Below are 14,084 nucleotides of genomic sequence, written 5' to 3' on the forward strand. Positions count from 1 at the left end.
ATACAACACCCCAACTTCCATAACAAAACCAAAAATGAAAGGAAAACTATAACTTTCAAAATCTTACCTTTGTATGGAGAGGTGCACGGTAAGAAGAAGAAGGAAAGAAAGAATGAAAGAAAGAAGGAAAGAAAGAAGGAAAGAAAGAAGGAAAGAAAGAAGGAAAAGCTTTCAGAATCTCCACTCCACGTGTTTAACCCCTACATATAGCAAATAATTATCCTTTATCATGAAAAGACCATAATTCCCTCTCCAATATATCAAAATTTCTATAAATCCCTATACAGAAATTCCATCATAAATCCTTGAATTTATCAACTTATTATAATTTAACCACCGAGTTTTAAATTCTTACATTTTAACCATTGACCAGATAATTAGGATGTTACAAATCTCCTCCTTAAGAAAATTCATCCTCGAATTTTCATTGCACAAAAAGGTGGGGATATTTCTTCCTCATATCTTCTTCACTATCCTACGTAGCTTCTTCTACTTTATGGTTCCTCCAAATAACCTTAACTAGTGGAATCGTCTTATTCCTCAACTGCTTGCTCTCAAAAGATAAAATCTGAACATGTTCTTCCTCATATGTTAAATCAGATTGAACTTTTATTTCATCTGGAGTAATGATTTGTGCAGGATCTGATCGATATCGCCTAAGCATAGACACATAGAATAAATTGTGGATCTTTTTCATCTTTGGTGAAAACGCTAACTGATATACCACATGTCCAACTTTCTTCAGAACTTCATAAGGTCCAATGAACCTAGGACTCAGTTTTCCTTTACACCCAAAGTGAAGCACTTTCTTCCAAGGTGATACTTTCAAAAATACCTTATCACCTACTTGAAATTCAATTTATTTTCTTTTTAAATCGGCGTATGCCTTTTATCTGTCTGAGGCCGCTTTCAAATTGTGCTGAATCACCTAAACCTTTTCTTCCATTTTTTTAATCAAATTCAGACTATGAACTTCCCAATCTCTTAATTCATACCAATTGAGTGGTATTCTATACTTCCTTCCATACAATCCTTCATATAGTGCCATCTTGATGTTAGATTGGTAGCTATTATTATAAACAAATTCAACAAGCGATAAATACTTTTCCCATAATCCAACAAAATCAATTACACATGCTCTCAACATATCTTCAAGAATATGAATTGTTTGCTCTGATTGACCATCAGTCTGAGGATGAAAAGCAGTGCTAAAATTCAATCGAGTACCCAAAGATCCTTACAAATACTTCCAAAATCTCAAAGTAAATCTGATATCTCTATCAGAAACTATTGAGATTGGAATACCATGCAGTCGCACTATCTCCTTGATATACAATTCCGTATGTTTCTCCATAGAGAAATCCGTTCGTACATGGATAAAATGCGTAGTCTTTGTAAGGTGATCCATAATTACCCAAATCAAATCCTTTTTCCCCGGTGATAAGGGCAAACCTGTTACAAAATCCATCGTAATGTTTTCCCATTTCCACTGAGGAATTGAGATGGGTTGCAATAATCTCGAAGGCATTTGATGTTCAGTTTTCACTTGTTGGCAATTTAAGCACTTTACTACAAATTCTGTAATGTCTCTTTTCATGCCTAGTCTTTCAAATCTTGATACATCTTGTTTCCTTCTGGGTGCATCATTTAAGGACTACAATGTTCTTCATACAATATATCTCTTTTCAACTCGTCATCATAAGGAACGCACACCTGATTTTTGAAATATAAACGCCCATCCGACTTAACTTCGAAGTCTTTGAGTTCACATTTCTATCCTCGTTCGAACCAAGTTAAACACTAATCATATTTCTTTTGTAATTCCTTAATCGGCTCTAATAATAATGGCTTCAACATTAACTCAGCCATCAATGCACCATTTTCCTTTAGCACAATTCGAGCATCCAAACTATGCTAAGCGGTAAAAGCCTTTCTACTAAGAGCATCTGCTACAACGTTGGCTTTCCCATGATAATAATTGATTATTGCATCATAATATTTCAACAACTCCATCCATCTTCTTTGCCTCAAATTGAACTCCTTCTGCGTCAATAAATACTTCAAACTCTTATGATCGGTGAAGATGTAGCAACGTTCACCATATAAATAGTGCCGCCAAATTTTCAATGCAAAGACCAAAACTGCTAACTCCAGATCATTTTTCGAATAATTCTTTTCATGAGGCTTAAATTGTCTTGAAGCATAAGTCACTACCTTTCCATCTTGCATTAAAAAGTAACACAAACCATTATGGGAAGCATCACTAAAAATCGTGAAATCTTTGTTTGATTCCGGTTGCACCAACACCGGAGCTTCCGTCAGAACTTTCTTCAATGCTTAAAAGGTCTTTTGACAATCAGGATTCCATTCAAAATACACATCTTTTCTTAACAATTTGGTTAAAGGTAGAGATATCATCTAAAAGTTTTTAACAAATCTTCGATAATAACCTGTGAGACCCAAGAAACTTTAAACTTTCGACATATTCTTCGGAATCTCCCATTCTAACACAGCTTTAACTTTTTGAGGATCTACCCGAATACCCAAGGTAGAAACCACATATCCCAGAAATACCACTTCAGATAACCAAAACTCACAGTTTGAGAACTTTGCATAAATTTTCTTGTCTCGCAATGTTTGAAGAACCACACAAAGATGGATATCATGCTTCTCCTTAGACCTTGAATACACCAAGATGTCATCAGTAAAGAAGACCACGAACTGATCAAGATACGGTTGAAAAATTATATTCATCAAGTACATGAACGTTGCAAGTGCATTAGTTAGTCTGAATGTCATTACTACAAATTCGTAATGACCATATCGGGTCCTAAACGTCGTCTTTGGAACATCTTTTTCTTGGATTTTCAGCTGATGATACCCTGAACACAAATCAATCTTTGAAAATACTGCAGCTCCCTTAAGTTGATCAAATAAATCATCTATCCTTGGAAGAGGATACTTGTTTTTTATGGTCACATTGATAAGCTGACAATAATCAATACAAAGGCGCATCGAGCCATCTTTCTTCTTTACGAATAACACTGGAGCACCCCAAGGTGACACACTAGGTCTAATAAACCCTTTATCTAAAAGCTCCTACAACTGAGCTTTTAACTCTTTTAACTCCTTCGGTGTCATCCTATAAGGAGCCATTAAATTTGGTTCTGATTCTGACATTACTTCAAATCTGAAACTCAACCTCCCTATCTGGAGGTAACCTAGGTAATTCATCCGGAAATACTTCTGGAAACTCTCTGACTATTAGAATATATTCAAGCTTATTTTCGTTGACTCTTGTATCAATTATATTAGCAATATACGCTTAGCATCCTTACAGCATCAACTTCCGAGCCGACATCAACGATATCACATTAGCTAAGGGATTAATTCTTTTGCTGACCACACTAACATCCAATCCCTCAAGACTTGTTAATTGAACTCGCTTAAGTTGTCAATCCACATTGGCATGATAATGGTAACGCCAATCCATAACTAGGATGACCTTGAATTCTTCAAAGGGTAATTCCATTAGATTAACAAGGAATTCAATTCCCTGAATCAATAGAGGACACCCTCAACATATATGTCTCACTCGAGCACTATTTCATAATGGATTCATCACAATCACCTCACTAAGATTAGGCTCTAACGGAATATTTAAGTCTTTAACCAGTTTATTACTGACAAAGGAATAATTCGATCCCGGATCAATCAAAACTAAAACAGATTTACTAGCTATCTGAAAAGTACCTGCAATGATTTCAGGATCATCACAATATTTATTGGTATTCAAATTGTACACCTGAGATGTAGAGCATACTTCAGGTTGAGCGGTCGACTCAGATTGATTCCTTCCTCTACCTCTACCTCTTCCTCTCATAAGAACAACCGTGAATCTTTCTGTCTGGGCAGGCTCTTCCGTCACGAATAAAATACCCTGCCTCTCAACACATAAAGCAAGCTCTAGACATCCTTCTGTAAACTCCACTATGATTTTTCCCACAGTGCTGGCACAATTTCGGCTTGTCCACTATGGATTCCACCGAATAAGTTTGTCTTACTCTTCCCAGATTTGATCCTCTACCGGAGGATGCTGTGGATTCTGCTCTAGTCTGAGGTAAAGAACTCGAACCTCTACTCTTCTTTGATTAAGAAGAACTAGACGACACAACAAATCTCTTATTCCATTGCGTCTTTTGTTCCACAAATCTTTTATTTTGAGCTCGCTCCAAAGCTTTAGCTCAGTTCATTACCTATTGGAAGGAAAAAAGGTTGAGTTCCAATAATAACATTTCAATCTGGGGAGTAAACCATCCATAAACCAATCACAAGAGTCCTTATCTGTAGGGACCAACTCTGCAGCAAAACGACTCAACTTGTTGAATTCGTACTCGAACTAATACATCGTGCGATTTTCTTATTTTAAACTTATAATTTCTTGTTTCATCTGCCTGATGAACGGATCCCCTATATACTTATTCTTAAACTCCTCCAGAAAGAATGACCAAGTCACCTGATCCCTTGAAACTCTCATCATCACATTCGACCACCAAATTTTAGTTTGACCTCTTATTAACGAAACTACACCATCCAATTTCTGCATTTTAGAACAATGGATATTCTCTAGCATAACTTCAAGTCATGAAGCCACATATCGGTAACAACTGGACTTTCCTTAGATTCTCCCTAAAATTATGGTGCTCTAAGGCTTCTCAACTCCTTAAGAACATTCATCTTAAGAATTGAGGGTGCAGACAATTAGAAACGCGTCAGGACAACGTTTGGAAGAAGGTCATCTGATCTTGTACAGGCACTCTCTATGGTGCCTGCTCCTCACCATGCCTGTTTGGGGCAGGTGAGTTACTACTCTCCTCCATCATATCTCCCGTATCACTTCGGGAGCCTTCAAAGTTCAACAGTTATTAAGATCAATTCACTAAAGGTATTAGCAAGGATAACATATTGATCACCTTATCAGTTCAAAAAGACTTTATTTCAACCATAGCTATGATACCATTAAATGTAACACCCTAACCCGTATCCGATCCGGATACGAATCCGAGGTGTCACATTAACTTTTCAAAACATATACGAATAATAAATAAGAACAAATTTAAATTTATTGATCGAAATAAAAATGTATAAACCTTAATTTAAATAAGGAACTCATTTTGCATTCATGTTTACATAAAAATTTGATAATATAGAAAAATACAAAATATATCAGAGCATTTCCAAATTAAACGTATAATACATGCCAACAGTTACATTTTTACGAAATATCTACATTTAATTTATGCTGATCTGATCTTCAAAGGTGTATGCTATCCACACAAAACTTCACTCTTCTACTTTCTTCAAACTTACTCGTGAGAAAATCACACGCTAAGTCGATGACTTAGTGAGACAAATACTAATAATGCTAACTTAGTAAACAAGATCTTATTTATTTTATTCAAAACATTTTACAAAGAACTCTAATTATTTTCCATATCAAAAGTATACTTATAAATAGTTTCACTTTGTATATCTTTGTTCTAAATGCCCAAGGTATACTACTGAGAATGCTAGGTATTTGAATACACTGAGGTTGTGTACTAATGTTATCACCACAGCTCGTAATTTGCACCGAAGTGCCACATAATTGTCCCGAATGACCACATAGGTTACACCGAAGTGTCACATAGGTTATAGTGTCACATAGGTTTGCACCGAAGTGCCACATAGGTTTGCACTGAAGTGCCACATATTTATCCCAAAGAGCCATATAATGGTCCTGAAGGACCACATAAAACCCTTGACTCTTGGCATGCCAACTATACCTCTAATCCTCATACATATACTTTGGGCTATTTATCACATAATTATGTTCAATCATTATTCGAAGTGTTTCTTATTCACATAGTATCTATCTCATAGAGTCTTTTCACATTCACTTGTTCAAAGTTTACATTTCCATAATCATATAATCATAAAACATAGATCATATAATACAAATTGAATAAAACATTGCAATATAACAATAAAGAAATTATAAAGGTTTTGATCGAAAACACTGAGGTTGGCTTATCGCAAGCCTTCCTTAATTCTGTTACAAAACCAAGAAATTGCACTCACCTTTGCCTAACTGAAGTCTAGTCCAAATCCTTAACCCTTTCGAATTGATACTTATTATGTCGAGCTAACATGAAGTTGATTATGTTCCATCAATGCACAAAATAATCGAAAATCAATATCGTTCTTCGAATAATTTATATCTAATCAAAATAACTTGTGATGCAAGAAACTTTTACTTTGCATTTCGTGCCTAGAAGTATCGGTACTACCCCTCAGTACCGAAACTTTCCTTCAAGGGTATTGATACCTCCTCAAGGTACCAATATCAATTTGGCATTATGGAATCGCATCTTAAAAAATGATATCGATGCCATCCCCTGGTATCGATACTACCCATACAGTATCGATACCCTCTTCAACTGGTATCGATACTACCCTTAAAAATACACATATTAATCCCTTGAAGTATCGGTACTATTCTAACGATACCAATACTCGAAGCCCATTATGGCCATTTTTACTTCGAAAATAACCCTAACAACCTCCTAAATCTCTCATATACATCGTACCTTAAGCCTTTGAACTTCCCCTTAAACTTCCAAACCAGCTGGTACACATTTACTACTCCTAAACATATAAAATCTCAGTAAAACACTTACATCTAAAAATCATACCATATTTTCAACCAAGCTCTTAATCATTTCTAATACTCCTAAACCTTTAATTAGCTCATTGACAAGTCAAATATGTCAATAAAACTTCAAAAACTACCCCATATCAAAATTTCATCTAAAAATCTATTTTACAAATTCATCTCTAATATACTCATCCAATTGTTTTAATACTATATAAACTTTATTTAAGCTTATACAACACCCTTACTACCATAACTAAACCAAAAATTAAAGGAAAACTATAACTTTCATAATCTTACCTTTGTATGGAGAGGTGTACGACAAGAAGAAGAAGGAAAGAAATAAGGAAAAGCTTTCAGAACCACCACTCCACTTGTTTAACCCCTACATATAGGAGATAATTATCCTTTATCATGAAAAGACCATATTGCCCTCTCCAATATATCAAAACTTCCATCAAGCCCTACACAAAAATTTTATCATAAATCCTTGAATTTATCAACTTATTATAATTTAACCGCAGAGTTTAAAATTCTTACATTTTAACCACTGACCAGATAATTGGGATGTTACATTATCCGTGCCTTTTTGGGGTTCATCCGAGCTGACGCTATATAGGGGTAAAGCGCGGTTCACCATCCGTGTCTTTCTAGGGTTCTGTCACGCTGCGAAGGTGCGGATCACTATTTGTGCCTTATATTATTTGCTTGAATTATTGGATACTCTATCATTACCCGAACCCTATGAATCACTCACCCCTACCCTATAAATAACATAGTTAATAAACATAAAACCACACCAAAATTTAATTTCATATTTTCCTTCTATAATTTTCCTTTGTCAAGCTGAGTAGATTTTGTTGTAGTTATTAGAAGACAAAATTAATTTTTATTATATTATTTCCATTTTAAATTTAATCATTGGATTAAATTTTTTGTACTATTGAGTCTGTTTTATTTTGTGCGGGTATAAAATGGAAGAAGATATCAAATCTCGAGACATTTTGCCAAGACGACAACAATGTTAAATTGTGTTATTAAATTTACTTTGAATTTTTTAAATGTTTTAGCATTAGTTTATTTTTAAGTTCATATATTATTTATTTAATTAGGTTTATTTAATCTATTATTTTTCCAGATATAAGACTCTCAATCTTTCAAACTCTAAAAATGAGGCGTATTTCAACTATTGTTTACTATGGAAAAATTAGAGAAGATGAAACAAGCATTATCTTTGCATTAAATCATTCTATCAGAACATCCTTCAAGAGAAACATCGCTCTTGAGGAACTGATCACTAAAATTTCAAGGAAGGTTCATGTTGGAATTACTAGAAGAATGTCCTCACTTCGGTACAGATTTCCAACAACAGTATTTTCGTTAACTTATATAGCGTTCGAACTCTCCAATGATAACGATGTTGTTATGATGGTTGATTCTCAGAATCAAAATCCAGATGCGAAATCATAGATGTATATGACATTTGTTGAAGTGTACGATTCATGGTATGTTATTATACTCCCACTATGGGCTGGCTCAACAAGATGGTCAAGTTGACAACCCAACTACAGTAATGTGTAATAATTTTAACGCCATAATGGGAAATCCACATCATGGTACCATCTCATCAAGTTTAATGGTGAGGCATTCATCCACAACTTGTTACGATGTCTATCGAGGTGGCTCCACGAACAATCCGTATGGTAATGTCACTTCTAGTTCAAGGGGAATGTATTCATCTACCAATTTCTTTGACTTGAATATGCCGGATGCCATCGACACAACAATCTATTCAGTACCCATTTGATACGATGCCCTCAAGTTCTAGGGGAGGTATTCAACTACAATTTTTTTCAACCTCAATATCGAGATACCCGTGACAAAACACTTAGTCCAAAACTCGTATGACATGAAGCAGTCAAGTTCAAGGGGAAGACATTCAACTACCAGCTTGTTATACCTAAATATTAGCATCACAGAGGAACATTCATCTCCACTATAATAACCTCTTCGTGAGCCAGGTGCAGATAGTGCTGAGACTGAACTATTCATGTAACATCCTCAATACCAGGTTAGTGATCAAATTGTAAAGTTTCAAAATTTGGTGACTATAGTAGAACAATGGATTAGTTCAATGATTTATTTGGAAATAAATCATAAAAGTTATTAGTAATTATTAGATGAATTGAAGGGCAAAATGTTCATTTTAAGGAAAATAATTAAATATGGTTATATATACAAGTGGGTGGAAGGGAGAAGAAATCAAAAGGTTCTAGAGTTCTCTTCTCTTTTCTTCTTCCTTCTTCATACGTGAAGGCTTGAACCAAAGGTGAGTCTTCTATTTAGATAATTTCTGGTTAAATTTAAGGTTGGGCTATGATCATTAGATGATAACTAAGCTTAAGGAAAAATTAAGTTATTTTTAAATCAAAAGATAAAGGAGTTAGGGAAGATTAAATATTTGGAGTTCTTGAGTGAAATATTGAAATAGAGTTTATAATAAGAATTGAAAGTTGAATTTGACTTACCATCAATAAGAATAAGAGATTTATGAAGTTAGAAAGGATTAATAACAAAGTTGAAAGTTTAGTAAGATTCTTAAATTTTAAAAATCATGATGAAATATGGAAGGTAAAGATGGTTTATATGGATATAAGTTGGTTTAAGTAATGGTAGTTGAGTTTAATGACATGATAGGGGCTCAAAATAGAAGAATTGAGTGTAGAGTTGATGGTTTTCGGGCTTAAAAGTGTATCGATGCACATTTAATGTGTATCGATGCACTCTTTAAAGAAGAAACATCGAATGCAATTAGTGAATCGATGCATAAGGAGTGCATCAATGCATCCCCTTAAAATGAAAACATCGAAGGTGATGTGTGTATCGATGCATAGGTAGTGCATCGATGCACATGTTAAAGAATGCATCGATGCACTTCAAGGGGAAATAAAAATAGACCTTTCTTTTGGTCTAAGAAATGATAGATTAGAGAATATCAATTGGATATTGATATGTATCAATGTATGGTTATGTAGATATCGAACATGAACAAGTTCCAGAATGATTATTAAGTTAAGATTCGATCGAAAGAGAGGAAATCATAAAAGTGGATTGGAACGTAGTGAGGCCAAGGTGAGTGCATCTTATTTTTTATAAGATTATATGGAAATTGGACTTGTGATAAGTCTATTTCCTATAGTAATAGCTCATTAAGTCTTGATTATAAGTATGTTAACAACATGAAGTGTATGTATGTTTGATTATATGAATTGATATGTTTTTGTATGTGCTATGTCGTTTATGTAAAAACACTATTAAATGTTAATGGGAGAATATAAATTAAGTTATGAAATTATAAGAATATAGAAGATAAGTCAAGTGATATATGGAAATGGAAATAGATGTCTATAAAGAGTCACAGGAGAATAAATATAAGTCATATGATAATGAAATATAAGACTATGTGAATACATGGTTATGAGATAAAAATATGTAATAATAGGTAAATATGATGAAAGTGAGTTCATGAGAAGTGATAGGAACTAGGTAAACATGTGTAACAATATATGGATAATAGAAACATGAGTTGGACAAGTACATAGTGGTATGATCCATTATGAGAATTAGTATAATAGAGCTTTTTGATTTAATGAGATTTAAGGGAACTAAATAAGATTGAATTATAGAATGAAATGGGAATAGTATATCATTTAGGAAACTTGAATATAAAGGGATGATACGAATATATAAGATAAGTTATATGCTAAAGATTTATAGAGCTATATGAAAAGGTTATAAGGAATATATTAAATTAAATTAAGTAAATAGATTAAATTAATATATAAATAAAATACTATTAAATGATACATGTTTAAAAATACGACATAGTTTATGTAATCTAAGGGAATACAAAGAAATGAAGCATAAGGTAGATGATATGACATAAGTTATTATATACATATATAATATATAAGTAATATTAAAGGACTCAAAAAATTGATATAAGCTATGTGGAAGTGTTCTAGGTGTTTTTATGTGCTATAGGAAGTATATATATGATCATATGTGAACAAGATATGCTATGTATGTTTACATGAACATCCGAGAAATGATATAAGCTATATAATATGATCAACGTGATTATATGCACTTTGGATATATGTTATATGACATGGATCTATGTGACTACATATATATGTGAAAGAAGCTATGAGCTTATATGACATGTGATATGAAAGTTTATATGTGGAATGATATAAGTGAAAATGCCCATGTTATATGATATGAGAGCTATAGTTATAGTTGACATGCTAAGAGTCGAGGGTCTACGCAGTCCTTTGGGACATATAGTGATCATTCGGGATATTTCATAGTGGTCCTTCGGGACAAATTTCATAGCCCATAAGAGCTGTAGTGACAACATAGTTCACAACCTCAATAGACTCACATATTTACAGTTCTCACAGATGTACATGGGCTAACAAAGAGATAACAATAAATATATATATTACATGTAAAGTATATGCTTTTGTGATATGAATTGTATTATATGATATATGAGATGATGTGTATATTGCTTGATTAATTGAATCATATGTGGCTTAAAAGAATGAATATATGAGACATAGATGATAAGAATATGGATAGTGGAATAAGGTTAGTAATGGAAATAGTGTGAGATATGTATATGTGTATATTACATTGTATGAAATGTTAAATTGTTTTGGTATGACATAATGAGATGATGTGTTCCTGCATGTTTAAATAATTAGAGTTCTTTTATAAATATAATGTCTCACTAAGTCATAGACTTAGCGTGTGATTGTTTCACATGTAGGTTACAGAAGTGAGAAGAATAAAGATCAATGTGGAGCAAGACAGGTCAGTTCTCCTTACCAAATGTCAGATCAGAAGAAAGTTGAATAATATGTATTTTAATATATGAAGTTCTAGTTGGCATGCATTCAAAATAATATATTGTATAAGCTCTGAGTAGTTCTGTAAATGTTTTGAATAGTCAATGTGACACCTCGGACTCGAATCCGGGTCGGATACGGGTTGGGGTGTTACAATTCATTGACCAAGAATCACCGCAGTTCAACTTGAACTCCGGTGATGATGATGTAGATGAAGTTCCCACAACTACGGTACACACCGAACCTCTAACACACATGTATAAAGTTGACTATGGTGCAATGTACGGGTCAGAATTTGTGGATATGCCTAATGTTGGTGACTATGGATTTAATTCATCAGTCAATGATGGTGAGTTATATATCAGAATGGAGTTTCCATCGAAAGAAGAAACGATGATTGATATTAAGAATTAAAACATTCGTAATTCTATTCACTCTAAAGTCGACCGATCTACCACCACAAAGTATGTCTACTACTGTGTCCAACGTGATAACTGATGTAACTGGATGGTTCTTGCATCGAAGAAGAAGAGGAAAAATAACATATGAGAACTAACAATATACAAAGGTCCTCATACATATTGTGCTAGATGGATCAACCAAGATCATCCTAACTTGGACTCCGACATTATCTGTCAAGTCATCATGCCCATGGTCAAAGCAAGCTCCCATATAGCTATTGATGTGTTAATTTCAGTTATACAGTCTCAATATGGGTACACCGTCTCCTACAGGAAAGCATGAAAGGCAAAGCAAAATGCCATTAAAAACTACACTATGAGTGGGATTTATCCTATAATGAACTACCAAGTTGTTTTAGGGTAGTGCGCAGACTGAATCCTAGGACAATACTGGACTTCAAAATTTGTCATGCATACAGCAATGATCGAGTGCTTGGCGATCGATGCCAATTCTATCGACTGTTTTGGACTTACCCATAATGCATTAATGATGTGAAATACTACAAGCCCGTGGTCCAGATTGATGAGACATTCTTGATAGAAAATACAAACAAGTTCTACTATTGGTAGTTGTTCAAGATGATAATCGTAATATTCTTCCAGTTGTTTTTACCCTTGTTGAAGGAAAATATGCATATTCTTGGGGTTTTTCCTAAAACTTACGTTTACATGTTGCCATGAGGGAAAAATATGTGTCATTTCAGATAGTGGAGCTGGAATCAAAGCAGCAATGGACTCTTTGGGTTCATTGTGGCAACCACCCTATGTCCAAAAACGATATTGTGTCCAACATTTTGCCATGAACTATCATGGAAAGTTTAAGAAGAATGATGAATACCAATTACTTGTGCGTATGAGTATCTAACATTTCTTAATTTTATTTTTGTAGAATTTTTTTAGGAACATAACAGTAAGTACTACATAAATTGCTCAGGTTACAAACTACTACCTTAGACGTTTGAGTCCATGCTTCAAGAATTATGAGGGAAAAATGAGCAAGGATACAATTATATCAGCCTCATCAACAAAGAAATGTGGACAAATGCATATGATGGTAGATATCGATATAGACATATGATGACCAACTTGGCTGAGGCTATTAATTTGACCTTAAAGGGGCATGCCATTTACCAATTACAACTTTGGTTTGGGAGCACTTTTTACCAAGCTCGTGGACAAGCTCAAACTTGGATGCAAAACGGTAATGTTTATCACCCAAGATTAGTTACAGATCTACAAAAAAGAATTTCTCCTTCAACTAAAATATTTGTAACTAGCTTCTATCAAACCCATGAATTATTTTGTGTCACAAAAATGCCACAGCCTCTTTAAGGGATTGAAGCTAACTCATTCTGAGTTAATCTACATGACAAGTGGTGTGACTGTGGGTTTTGTCAAGCTCCAAAGTATTCATGCTCCTATGTTATAACAACTTTCTCTTATACCCATCAAGACTTTAACCGTTTTGTGGATCTAGTATTCAGACTTTCAGAAGTATTTAAGGCATATAAATTTGAGTTCCCCCAATAGGTAATGAGGACGAGGTTCAGAATTGGCTTCTGATTGTACCATATATATCCTTATTTAGGGAAACGGGTCGTCCAAAATCCACTTGAATTCACTCTGATATGTATATTCGAGAGACGTCCAAAGAAAACAAAAAATGTGAGCATTGTAGAAACCTAGGCCATAATAGGAAAAAGCGTCCATCTCTTTTATCATCACGTAACAATTGATGTTGTACAGACTAAATTTTTTTTTATGAAATATTAGTTTATATTATTTCGTTTACGTTTACGTTCAAGTAATGATCTACTCAAGTGAATATTAATTGCAAAAATTGGGCAAACTAAATAATAAAAACAATTTATTAAATTAATTAATAAACACAAAATAAATAAAAAGTTATTATATAAAAATATTACATTTGCTGTTAAATAAAGAAAACTAAATAAAAACATTACAAACTAAATATGTCTATCGATTTCTATATCTCGAATATGTTCCACAGGG

The sequence above is a fragment of the Hibiscus syriacus genome, unplaced genomic scaffold, assembly GCF_006381635.1.
Source record: "Hibiscus syriacus cultivar Baekdansim isolate YM2019G1 unplaced genomic scaffold, ASM638163v2 tig00110299_pilon, whole genome shotgun sequence".
Classification (NCBI taxonomy): Eukaryota; Viridiplantae; Streptophyta; class Magnoliopsida; order Malvales; family Malvaceae; genus Hibiscus; species Hibiscus syriacus.